We start from the raw sequence: 11603 nt of genomic DNA, 5'->3' as shown, positions 1-11603 counted from the left end.
AGTACACATATCTCTTCAATATCCTGTTTTCATTTCTTTTGGCTATATATATGTAGAAGTGGAATTGCTGGATAATGTGGTACTTTTCTTTTTGATTTTTTTGAGGTACCTCCATACTGTTTTCTGTAGTGGCTGTACTAATTTAAATTACCACCACAGTGCACAAGCATTTCCTCTTCTTCACACCCTCTCCAAAACTTGTCTCTCATCTTCTTGATGATAGCTATTCTAATAAGTGTGAGGTGATGTCTCATTGTGATTTTCATTTGCATTTCCCTGATGATTAGTAATATTGAGAATTATTTCATGTACCTGTGGACCATTGGAAGAACCTTGGAAAAATGTCTACTTAGTTTCTCTGCTAATTTTTAAATTAGATTGTTTGCTTTTTTGTTAGTGAAGTGTATGATTTCTTTATATATTTTGGATATTAACCCTTATCTGATAGATGGTCTGCAAATATTTTCCCCCATTCTGTTGATTGTTTCTTTTGCTGTGCAGAAGATTAGTTTGATGTGGTCCCACTTGTTGATTTTTGCTTTTGTTGCTTGTGCTTTGGTGTCATATCTTAAAAAAATCATTGGCAAGACCAAGGCACAGAGCTACTTTTCTATTTTTTCTTCTAAGAGTTTTATGGTGCCTGCTCTTATGTTTGTCTTCAATCCACTTTGACTGATCAACATTTATTGAACACATTATTTGTGAAGTACCATGCTGAGATGGATGAGTACAGAGATGAGTAAAACAGAATTCCTTTAATCAAGGGGCTTGTTATACTCTTGGACAACACAAATGCAATCCATGGTAAGTGATACAACAGACACACAGAAGATGCTAGAGAGGTTCAGGGAAGTTCAGTGTTCAGTGAAGAGTTCTTTTTTTTTTTTTTTAAATGTATTTCATTGATTTTTTACAGAGAGGAAGGGATAGGGACAGAGAGTTAGAAACATCGATGAGAGAAACATCAATCAGTTGCCTCCTGCACACTCCCCACTGGGTATGTGCCGGCAGAATCGAACCCGGGACTCTTGAGTCTGCAGGCCAATGCCCTATCCACTGAGCCAAACCATTTAGGGCCAGTGAAGACTTCTATGGGATGTGTGCCCAAGAGGAGCCTTGAGGGATGAATAATGGCGAGTCAACTGAGGAGAGATGGAAAAGAAAACTTCCTTAAGGCATCAAGGTGTGAAACAGATGTTATTCAACCTCAAAGGTTATACTTCTTCCCCTAGCCTTGCTTATTTCTTCCCTTCCCACGACTTGTTACTTCAAGACAGAAGACACCATATTAGAAATGATGACCTGTTTTATTTTCTTAAGATCTCAGGAGCAGTGAGTATAGAAGCAATTTCTACAGCCAGTGCTTTTCTAGGATGATGCTTCAATACAAGAAATCTGCTAAAGCTAAGAAGTCCAGTGACTGCCCTCTTGCTTCTCAGATCTGTTTGCTTTCTTTTACATAACCTCCATCCTAGGCAGTGTCAGGATTACTGTGGAGCTTTGGGACTTCAGATCATCTCAGTGGTATTGAAAACAAAGCTCTTTGCCATGGAATCTGAGATGTAGAAACCTTGAATAATGATTATGTATATTTTTAATAACAAGGACAACCACAGTTTTTTCTTGAATGCCATGGAAATGCCCTCTTTTAATAAAAATAATTAATAATAAAAATAATACATGTGTCTTTTTGAAAGGCGACAGTCATATTTCTATGAACACTAGTTTTTCTTTAGAACAGTCATTCTGGGAACAATATCAAAAGCTGATTGTGTGGCAATCCAGAAAATTAGTCTCTTTTGTTGTGTGTTTTTAACTTGCTAAGCATTAAAGATACAAACATTCTTTCAAGGCTTTGTTCCTGGAAGGGTAGATGCCTGTACACTTGCAAAAAGCCCCAGTTTTAGTGCCTTTGGACTACTATAACAATACCACAGACTGGGTGGCTTGTAAACAACAGAAAAATTTATTTCTCACAGTTCTGGAGAAGCTGAGAAGTCCAAGATCAAAGTGCTGGCAGATTTGGTGTCTGGGGAGAGCCTGCCTCTTGTTCATAGTCAGTAATCTGTCTTTTCACTGTGTCCTCATATGGTGGAAAGGGTGAGGGACTTCTCTAAGGCCTCTTTTATGAGGGCATCAATCCATGAGAGCCCTTAGGACTCAATCATCTTCAAAGGTCCCACAACCAAATACCATCACATTGGGGGTTAGGTTCCAATATATGAATTTTGGTGTTGCGGGGTAGGGGAGGGACACAAGCATTTAGTCTATAGCAATCCCTTTTTCAAGTTCTTGGTTAGGGATAGGCAGTGGGCTAGAGAGGATTCATATAATATCACTTATAGTTCTTTGCACATAGAGGATTCTCAATGAGAAAAGAGATGAATGAATGAAACTTATGAGTAGATTGGAGTGTGTGTGTGTGTGTGTGTGTGTGTATTTTAAATAGTTTATTTTTTTCCCAATAGGCTCTTAACTTGTATTTCTATTTCTGCCTTTGTCTCTCTACAAACAATTCTTTTTCTAAATTTTTTTAACATGTTTTTATTGATTTTAGAGAAAGGAAGGGAGAGGAAGAGAGAGATAGAAACATCAATGATGAGAATCATTGATTGGCTGTCTCCTGCACGGTTCTCTACTGGGGATTGAGCCCACAACCTGGTTCATGGGATGCTCAACTGCTGAGCCACACTGGCTGGGCTATAACCAAATTTTTTTCACACAACATTTACAGACTTTATTGATAAGACATAACCATTTTGCCAAAATTCAGCCATCAATATACAACCTCATTTCCCATCCACAATTAAAGAGAATATGTTTCACTTTAAATAGGACATAGAGGCAAAATGCCAAAAATTAAAGTAAAACCTTAAATTCACTATTCAAATGTCAAATGAAGCAATTCTCCAAATCATTAAAGCATGATAAAGTAAGAACACAGAAAAAAGGACATTGAAGTCATTTCAATTTTTCTTGTATATAATGAAAACAGATGCATTTATAACTTCAGTCTTCAGAAAGCATGCTTCATAAAGTCATTATTCATTTAAAATAGACAAATGGTTACAAAGAACATTTAACTTAAATTTCATAGTTGCTTATAAAATGATACTCGAAAGGTTGACCTATATAAGGAAATAAGAGTCCTGTCAAGAGAGATGGTAAACTATAAGTATAAAGTATACCACAACGTTAAAAACCTCACAGTGCTCTATAGGAAAGTCAATAAAGATAACTTAATTTTGCTGAACCGGTTTGGCTCAGTGGATAGAGTGTTGGCCTGCGGACTGAAGGGTCCCAGGTTCGATTCCGGTCAAGGGCATGTACCTTTGTTGCGGGCACATCCCCAGTAGGGGGCGTGCAGGAGGCAGCTGATCGATCTCTCTCATTGATGTTTGTAACTCTCCCTTCTTCTCTGTAAAAAAATCAATAAAATATATATAAAAATGAGCAAACTGTACTTTCTTTAAAAAAAAAGATAATTTTTCTGGGGAAAAGTGTTTTAGCATTACCAATTTAAATGTAAATTTTATATATGAATTTAATGAAGAATACATTTAAACTGTGCATTGCCACATAATGATCTATTTTGTGTAAAACAAAAAAAATGATGTTCTTTTTGAACATGTGCACATCAAAGCCAAAGGTTATTTTTTACTTTTTACTTTATTGGCAACTTTGGATGCATTTTTAGGTTTTGGTTTCCAGAGGGCATTTTTTACAAATCTTGAAGCTGCCCCTCTGTTCAGCTCGGCTGCCTTCTTCTTGTCTGTTATTTCCTTGACTCGACTTTGTTCATATATATTCTGGTTCTTTCCAGTTCCTGCTCTACTGGATGTTCCTTAGAATTAACTCCAGAGTTGCCAAATAAACCCAAAACTTTGAATCTAATGTGTAAGCAGAAATGAAATCCACGTTTGCTTGTTCAAGTGGGTGCAACTGCTGCAAGTTGTTTCTAGAGACAGACATCATGGTCTTCAGCGTGTCATCCACAGCAGCGATGGAATTCGCAAATGTTGCCAAATGCTCATGAATTCCTGCTGGGTGGTCTTCATTAAGCTCTTCTCCTGCCCTTATGACCAGAGTGATACCAGTTTGATGGGGGAGGGCCCTATTCTGATGGCAGTCGGCTGGCTTCTTGTATTCTCACTTGGGAAAGGCCACTGATTCCAAATGAACAGCCAAAGTGATCCTGTGACAAAGAAGTTAAATCATGTCTCTCTTTGGTTTAAACCCCTTATGGCTGCCCATCTCCCTCAGAGTAAAAGCCAAACTCCTAAAGCTAAAGGCATTGCATAGTTTGGCCTTTGTTACCACGCTGACTTCATCTCATATGACCCTCCCCCAAGTCATTCTCCTCTAGCCACACTGGCTTCCTTGTTGTGTCTCATAGAAACTTGCCATGCTCCTCTCTCAGGGCATTTGCACTTGCTCTTCTATGCGCTTGAAATGCTCTTCCCACCCAATATATAAAGACTCCCCCTCTCCTTTCAGTCTTTGTTGAAATGTCAGCTTTTCATCAAGGCCTTGTGACCATTCTATTTAAAGAAACAGCCTGTCCCACTCCTTACCCACCCGCACTTTGCCATCCCTCTTATCACTATCTAACATGCTATATATTGACTTTTATTTATTGTCTGCCTCCTCCCTAACATCTCTTTCACCTAATAGAATATAAACTCTATGAGGGCAAGAATTTTAGTATATCCTATTCACTAATTTATTCTCCTTTGCCCAAAACATACATGGTATATAAGTAGGACCTCAGGAAATATTGGCTCAATGAATGAGAAAAATGAAGGTATATGTGTGATTTTTAATAAGATTGCTAGATATATTAATAAGATTTTTAAAAATATATATTTTATTGATTTTTTACAGAGAGGAAGGGAGAAGGAGAGTGATAGAGAGTTAGAAACATCAATGAGAGAGAAACATCGATTCAGCTGCCTCTTGCACACTTGCTACTGGGGATGTGCCCACAATCAAGGTACATGCCCTTGACCGGAATCAAACCTGGGTCGGCTTGACTTCTTGTATTCTCACTTGGGAAAGTCCACAGGCCAACGCTCTATCCACTGAGCCAAACTGATCAGGGCATTAATAAGATTTTTAAATGTTCATGAGAAAAATCTCTTTTTGAGACTTATTTTCTGTGTCTTTCTGTGCCTAGGGTAGAGCAGTGTACTTAAAGATTCTAAGATTTTTAATAAAATCTTTGTATACTTTTTTCTTTTCCCCAAACACTCGCCAGTTTTTATTGATCTTGATCTGTTGCACTGAATGTGGTTGCTCATATATTAATGATTACATGTTTTATGAAGTAAAAAAGTAGAAAATATTGTCTATTTTTGACTTCTTTTTTTTAATATCATGGACTTTAGCTCATGGTACTTTGGGGGTTTATTTATTTATTTATTTTATTTATTTATTTAATATATTTTTTATTAAGATATTACATATGTGTCCTTATCCCCACGTTACCCTCTAGCCCCCCCTTCATGCCCTCACCCCCCCCCCTTGTCCGTGTCCATTGGTTAGGCCTATATGCTTGCATATAAGTCCTTTGGTTGATCTTTCCCCTTTACCCCCACCCTCCCCTACCTTCCCTCCAAGGCCCGACAGGCCAATCAATGCCTCTCTGTCTCTGGATCAGTCCTTGTTCATCAGTTTATGTTGTTCATTATATTCCACAAATAAGTGAGATCATGTGGTATTTATCCGCTCTCCAATTCCATCCATGCTGTGGCAAATGATAAAAGTTCCTTTTTCTTCTTCCTCTTCTTAAAGAATACCTTTCAGCATTTCATATAATGCTGGTTTGGTGGTGATGAACTCCTTTAGCTTTTCCTTATCTGTGAAGCTCTTTATCTGACCTTTTATTCTGAATTATAGCTTTGCTGGATAAAGTAATCTTGGTTGTAGGTTCTTGCTATTCAACACTTTGAATATTTCTTGCCACTCCCTTCTGGCCGGCATGGTTTCTGTTGAGAAATCAGCTGACAGTCGTATGGGAATTCCCTTGTAGGTAACTGAGTTTCTTTCTCTTGCTGCTTTTAAGATTCTCTCTTTGTCTTTTGCTCTTGGCATTTTAATTATGATGTGTCTTGGTGTGGTCCTCTTTGGGTTCCTTTTGTTTGGGGTTCTCTGCGCTTCCTGGACTTGTAAGTCTATTTCTTTGACCAGGTAGGGGAAGTTTTCTGTCATTATTTCTTCAAATAGGTTTTCAATATCTTGCCCTCTCTCTTCTTCTGATACCCCTATAATTCTGATGTTGGTACGCTTGAAGTTGTCCCAGAGGCTCCTTACACTATCTTCATATTTTTGGAATCTTTTTTCTTTTTTCTTTTTCAGTTGGGTATTTTTTGTTTCTTCGTATTTCAAATCTTTGACTTGATTCTTGGGATCCTCTTGTCTTCTGTTGGATCTCTGCATATTATTCTTTATTTCAGTCAGTGTATGCTTAATTTCTAGTTGGTCTTTTTTCATATCCTCCAGGGTCTCACTAAATTTATCAGCGGTTTCCATAAAATTCTTGAAAAACCTTATAAACGTGGCCTTGAACTCTATATCCAGTCGTTTGCTTTTCTCCATTTCTGTCATTTGTGACCTGTTTCTTTGTCTCCACATTTTTTATGCTTCCCTGTGTTGGTAGAGTGGTTTTGTGTGCTAGGTGTCCTGTAGGGCCCAGTGGCTCAGCCTCCCCAGTTACCTGAGGTGGACACGCTTGGTGCACCCCCTTGTGGGCTTTGTGCACAGTCTTGTTGTAGTTATGCCTTGATTGTTGTAGGATCACTGGGAGGAATTGACCTCCAGGCCAATTGGCAGTGAGTATCAGTTGTGTCTGCAGTGGGAGAACTTCTGTGCTGAAGACACCCTTCTGGGGAAAGACTTGCTTCATTGGGGCTTTGGTGCTCACTGAGTCTGCCCCCTGAGTGTGTCCCTTATGGCTCTGAGGAGTTGTAATCCGGATGGTCCCCCTCTGACAACTGGGTACACTGGCTCTTGGACCTAAGGAGGTGCTAATTTAGCCTCTGCCTGAGGTTACACAGCAGGAGCTATGAAGAGATCTGCAGATTCCCCTTCCTTTTTTGGAGTTTGGAGGTGCCCTGATGAGGCCCAGCTGTGAAGCAATGCAAGCTGCTGTGGGGCCTTGGGCCTTCTCTTGGAAGTTCTGGGTCTGTCTGGCCCAGCTGCAGCTTGTTAGGTAATTTTCAGGTTGCAAAGGGCCAGGGCATTCATATGCAAAAGCCTCTGCCGGAGCCTTGGTGGGGCGGGGTCTCAGGGAGTCAAAGGGCCGAGCAAGCAGCTATGGCTGCTCCTCAGCCCTGCCCTAAGGGTTGTGTGTCTCAGTGTCCCGATAATTGCTGCAAGCACCTCTGAGGGAAAGCTGCCCTCAAGTTCAGAGTTCTGCCTGCTGCCAGACAGTCCAGTTTCTCCCCGTATGAGTCTTGGGTCCCCAGAGACTTCCTGGCACCAGAGTTCAGAGCAGTCAGGAGCTTGTGACTCCCTCCCGATTCAAAAAGACAGCCGCGTCCTGAGGTGCCAGCCTCTTTCCACCTGCGCTAGCCTCCGTACCTCTGCACTTTACTTCCGCAGCTCCTCTGGCTCTCAGTGTGCTTTTCTTTCCTTCTAGTTGTAGGATTTCCACTCAGCCAGTCTTCCTGTAGTTCTGGATGATGTCCGTTTTGTCTTTTTGTTGTATTTTTGAAGTTGTTGTGGGAGGCAGCAATTTCCCGGTGTTTATCTATGCCGCCATCTTAGTTTCTCTGCCACTTTGGGAGTTTTTAAAAAAATTCTCAACATATTCCTTGTATGTAAGTATATTACAGTCCTAAGAAACTGAAAAGCTACACATGCTTTACTTATGCACCTACTCAACAAATACCTCACTATGACTATATTCATGCAAAAAATCACTATTCAGGATTTATTATGTACTGGGCACAATTTTAAGGGCTTAAATTCACCAGTGAACAAAGCAAAGCTCCTGTGTTACATGCTTCATAATAAATTACGTAGAATTTGGAGTTTTATACCTGTAAAGGGATGTAGAAGATATAGTAACAACCACCAATTTTACAACCAAATAAACTTATACCAGAGAGCTTGAGTCGTTTTCCACAAGGTCACACAATTAATGTCAGAACATGAATAGAAGCTATTTTGATGATTTCTACTGCATTTCAGATCACCAGTTCTTGCTGTGAATATAAGAGGAGAATACTAAACATCTTTGTGTAAGTATCCTGGGATCTTCTGCTTTTCCTAGGGCATAACAAAAGGTCTAAATTTCATATATATTCATGTTTAGGACAGCTGTGCAATTTGTTGTTATTTTTGTTATGGTTTTTATCCATCTGTCCTACAATCTGTTCACACAGCCTAGGCCAATTATGATGATAAAAACTTTGTCATGCATTCTGAGTCATATTGGTTGTCTCCTATCTGATCAACATTGAGCCTAATTTATTCCAGGGTTAAGTAGGCTGTCCCTTATAAAGTTGGTTATTTCTTTAGAGTCAGTAATTTACATCACTATTAAAATGCCCAGAATATGAAGTAGTCTTGCAGCCTTGAGAATGAGGCAATTCAAGGTTAAGATGGATAAGAAGTAGCCTTTAATTCCGGTGTCTTAAACAATCCTCCTGAAAAATGAATGTAAAAAAACCCAAAACTCTAAGGGGGCTTAATTTTTAATAATATAACACATTAGTAATCATCTTGGGTACATCCTTTCAGTCTTGCCAGGAACTCTGAGAAATAGATTTGGGCAGAAGGAGGAAGAAGACTGAGTGATGTAATGCTTTAGCAGTACATTGTAGGAAGCAAGTGAAACCTATGAGACCTAATATTTCAGCATTTAATGTAATTGCAAGGATACATATGAGGTGCCAGAAAATTGATGGCTATGTCCCTTGAAGGCAGTGGATAATTCAATTTCATAGCCTGCTTGAGTTCACCTTTAAGTATATTTTACTAGAAAAAAGTTGAGACATGCATTAACCTTTATTAATACATAATGAAACGAATAGTACTTCCTTTCTAAAACCCCATTATAGCAACATTAGTAAATGTTACACACAAAGACCTGTGTATGTGGTTACATTGTCACTCGGAATGAATTAAAGACGTCTTGTTGACCTTGATCTCCCTTCTGTGTCCCTGAAAACAGTGTATGTGTGAAAGTACAACTCAGAACAGTGATGGCGAACCTTTTGAGCTCGGTGTGTCAGCATTTTGAAAAACCCTAACTTAACTCTGGTGCTGTGTCACATATAGAAATTTTTTGATACTTGCAACCATAGTAAAACAAAGACTTATATTTTTGATATTTATTTTATATATTTAAATGCCATTTAACAAAGAAAAATCAACCAAAAATATGAGTTCGCGTGTCACCTCTGACACGCGTGTCATAGGTTCGCCATCACTGACTTAGAGGAAGACTGGATCTAACTTCTGGACCTTGTCTTTCAGTGAGACTTCAGAACAATGGTTCTCAACCTGTGGGTCGCGACCCTTTGGGGGTCAAACGACCCTTTCACAGGGTTCACCTAAGACCATCAGAAAACACATATAATTACATATTGTTTTTGTGATTAATCACTATGCTTTAATTATGTTCAATTTGTAACAATGAAATTGGAAGTCACCACAACATGAGGAACTGTATTAAAGGGTCGAGGCGTTAGGAAGGTTGAGAACCACTGCTCTAGACTGAAAGTGAGGAGGAAACTGGTCTTGCAAGGCATGTCAGGACATAAAAACTGTGAACAATGCACTGCCCTGAGGGGGTGGGGAGGAGGTTGTTATTGCTGGCCCCAGGACAGATCATCAACACCTGGGGGCCTTCCTGTAAATCCACAAAAGGGGGTGGAACCACATCTGCAAGAAAAAGACCCCAGAAAGTTATAAAAAGCGAAGCCTCTGAGTATTCACTCTGATTTGGAAGTTATTCCTGGAGTCCACTAGTGTTAATAAACGGGGTCCCTCCCTTTCTCTAGGAAGCGTGCTTGGTATTTCTTTGCTCTTCTGTAACAAAAGAAACTACAAGACAACTTCCCTCAATTCAGATTCTGGTCCCATGGGTGTAGAGCTGTTAGTTTTAGCTGGCGCTGTACTTGAATCTGGAGTGTAGGGTTGAACAAGAGTCATTTGACCTCTGTCTTCAGGCCCTAAAATTTATCAGGAGAGATAGACAGTTATAGAAGTCAACATAATAAAGGGTAATGGGTGTTTTGATAGATGATAGGAATACGTAATCCATTCTGGGATCAAAGATAATCTCCCAGAAGATGAGATACTTAATCTGAGGCCTAAATAATGATGAGGAGTTAGCCTGGTGAAGAGGAAGTAAGGAAGCATTTCTAGCATGCAGCTGATGCATACTGTCAAGAGAGAATGAGTAGTGAGAGATGGGACTGAGACAGGTAGGCAAAGACCAGATCATCGAAAATTATTCTTTAATATTTTGCTGAATTTTATTTGCCAATGTTTTATTTAGAATTTTTGAGGTAATTTCCAAAATGAGTTTAGTCTGTAGTTTTCTATTTTTGTACTATTTCTCTTGGGTTTTGGTATTAATGTTAATCAGGCTTTGGAAAAATAATTTGAAACATCATTCTATTTATTTTCCAAGGGGTCCTTCCTGCCTCCCCTCTTAACGTCTGCTTCTCTATCTATATTTTTTCCTCTCCTTTTCCTCCTCTTTTCCTTCACTTCCTTCCTCTCTTTTACTTTTTTAAAATCTGCTTTTTTCCCTCTCTCTTATATTTATTTTCCTTCCAGCTTTTGCTTTTATTCCTACTTCTAGACTTGACAAATGCTCTGAGCAACAACCTAGAAGTTTAGTTACATAATATGTTCATATAATAAAACACATATACAAAAACATAATTAAAGTTAAGCAATTAAGACAAAACAAAACCAATTAGAAACCTAATATATACCAGTCATCTTTGTTGAGTTTATCACAAGTAGGCACTAACATTACTTTTTAAAAAATATTTTTAAATTGATTTTTAGAAAGAGAGGGTGAGAGAGGAATAAAGAGATAGAAACATTGAATGGAGAGAAACATTGCTTGGCTGCCTCATGCACACACCCTATTGTGGATTGAGTCCACAACTTTGGCCTGTGCTCTGACTAGCAATCAAACCAGTAACTCCTTGGTTCATAGGTCGATACTCAACCACTGTGATACACCAGCTGGTCACTAACATTAATTTTTAGTTTTTGAACCCAACAATTGATTACTTCTGGGAATCTGTCTGGAAGAGTTAATTGCATATGTACTTCAATAGGGAAGTACCGTGGTTACAACTATAAAAATGACATTCTCTGTTCTACATTATGTGCGAATACATATATTGGTATGGGAAAATATTTAAGATGCATTATTACATGGAAAAAAATCAGACCACAAAACACATGTTTTTTCTTATATAAAAAATACTATTGCCTGAGTGGATAGATGAAGAAAGGTATTATGTATGCATGTATATATGTATCAACACATTTATTTATTTATTTATTTATTTATTTATTTATTTATTTATTTTTTAAATATTTCTTTATTGATTTCAGAGAGGAAGGGA

General features: G+C 38.6%; 1 pseudogene across 1 annotated transcript; it reads right to left on the bottom strand.

Moving 5' to 3' along the window:
* Positions 1 to 3650: 3650 nt before the first annotated feature.
* LOC308515528 (nuclear nucleic acid-binding protein C1D-like) lies at positions 3651 to 4614 on the bottom strand (annotated as a pseudogene). The gene is made up of 2 exons: positions 4575 to 4614; positions 3651 to 4148 (listed from the first exon to the last, which is right to left on the bottom strand). The product of its transcript is annotated as a nuclear nucleic acid-binding protein C1D-like (transcript).
* Positions 4615 to 11603: the final 6989 nt, after the last annotated feature.

The sequence above is a fragment of the Myotis nattereri genome, assembly GCF_964212035.1.
Source record: "Myotis nattereri genome assembly, chromosome: 3".
In the NCBI taxonomy this organism is placed as follows: Eukaryota; Metazoa; Chordata; class Mammalia; order Chiroptera; family Vespertilionidae; genus Myotis; species Myotis nattereri.
The sequence above is the reverse complement of the archived record's forward strand: the minus strand, read 5'-3'. Positions and strand labels throughout refer to the sequence as shown.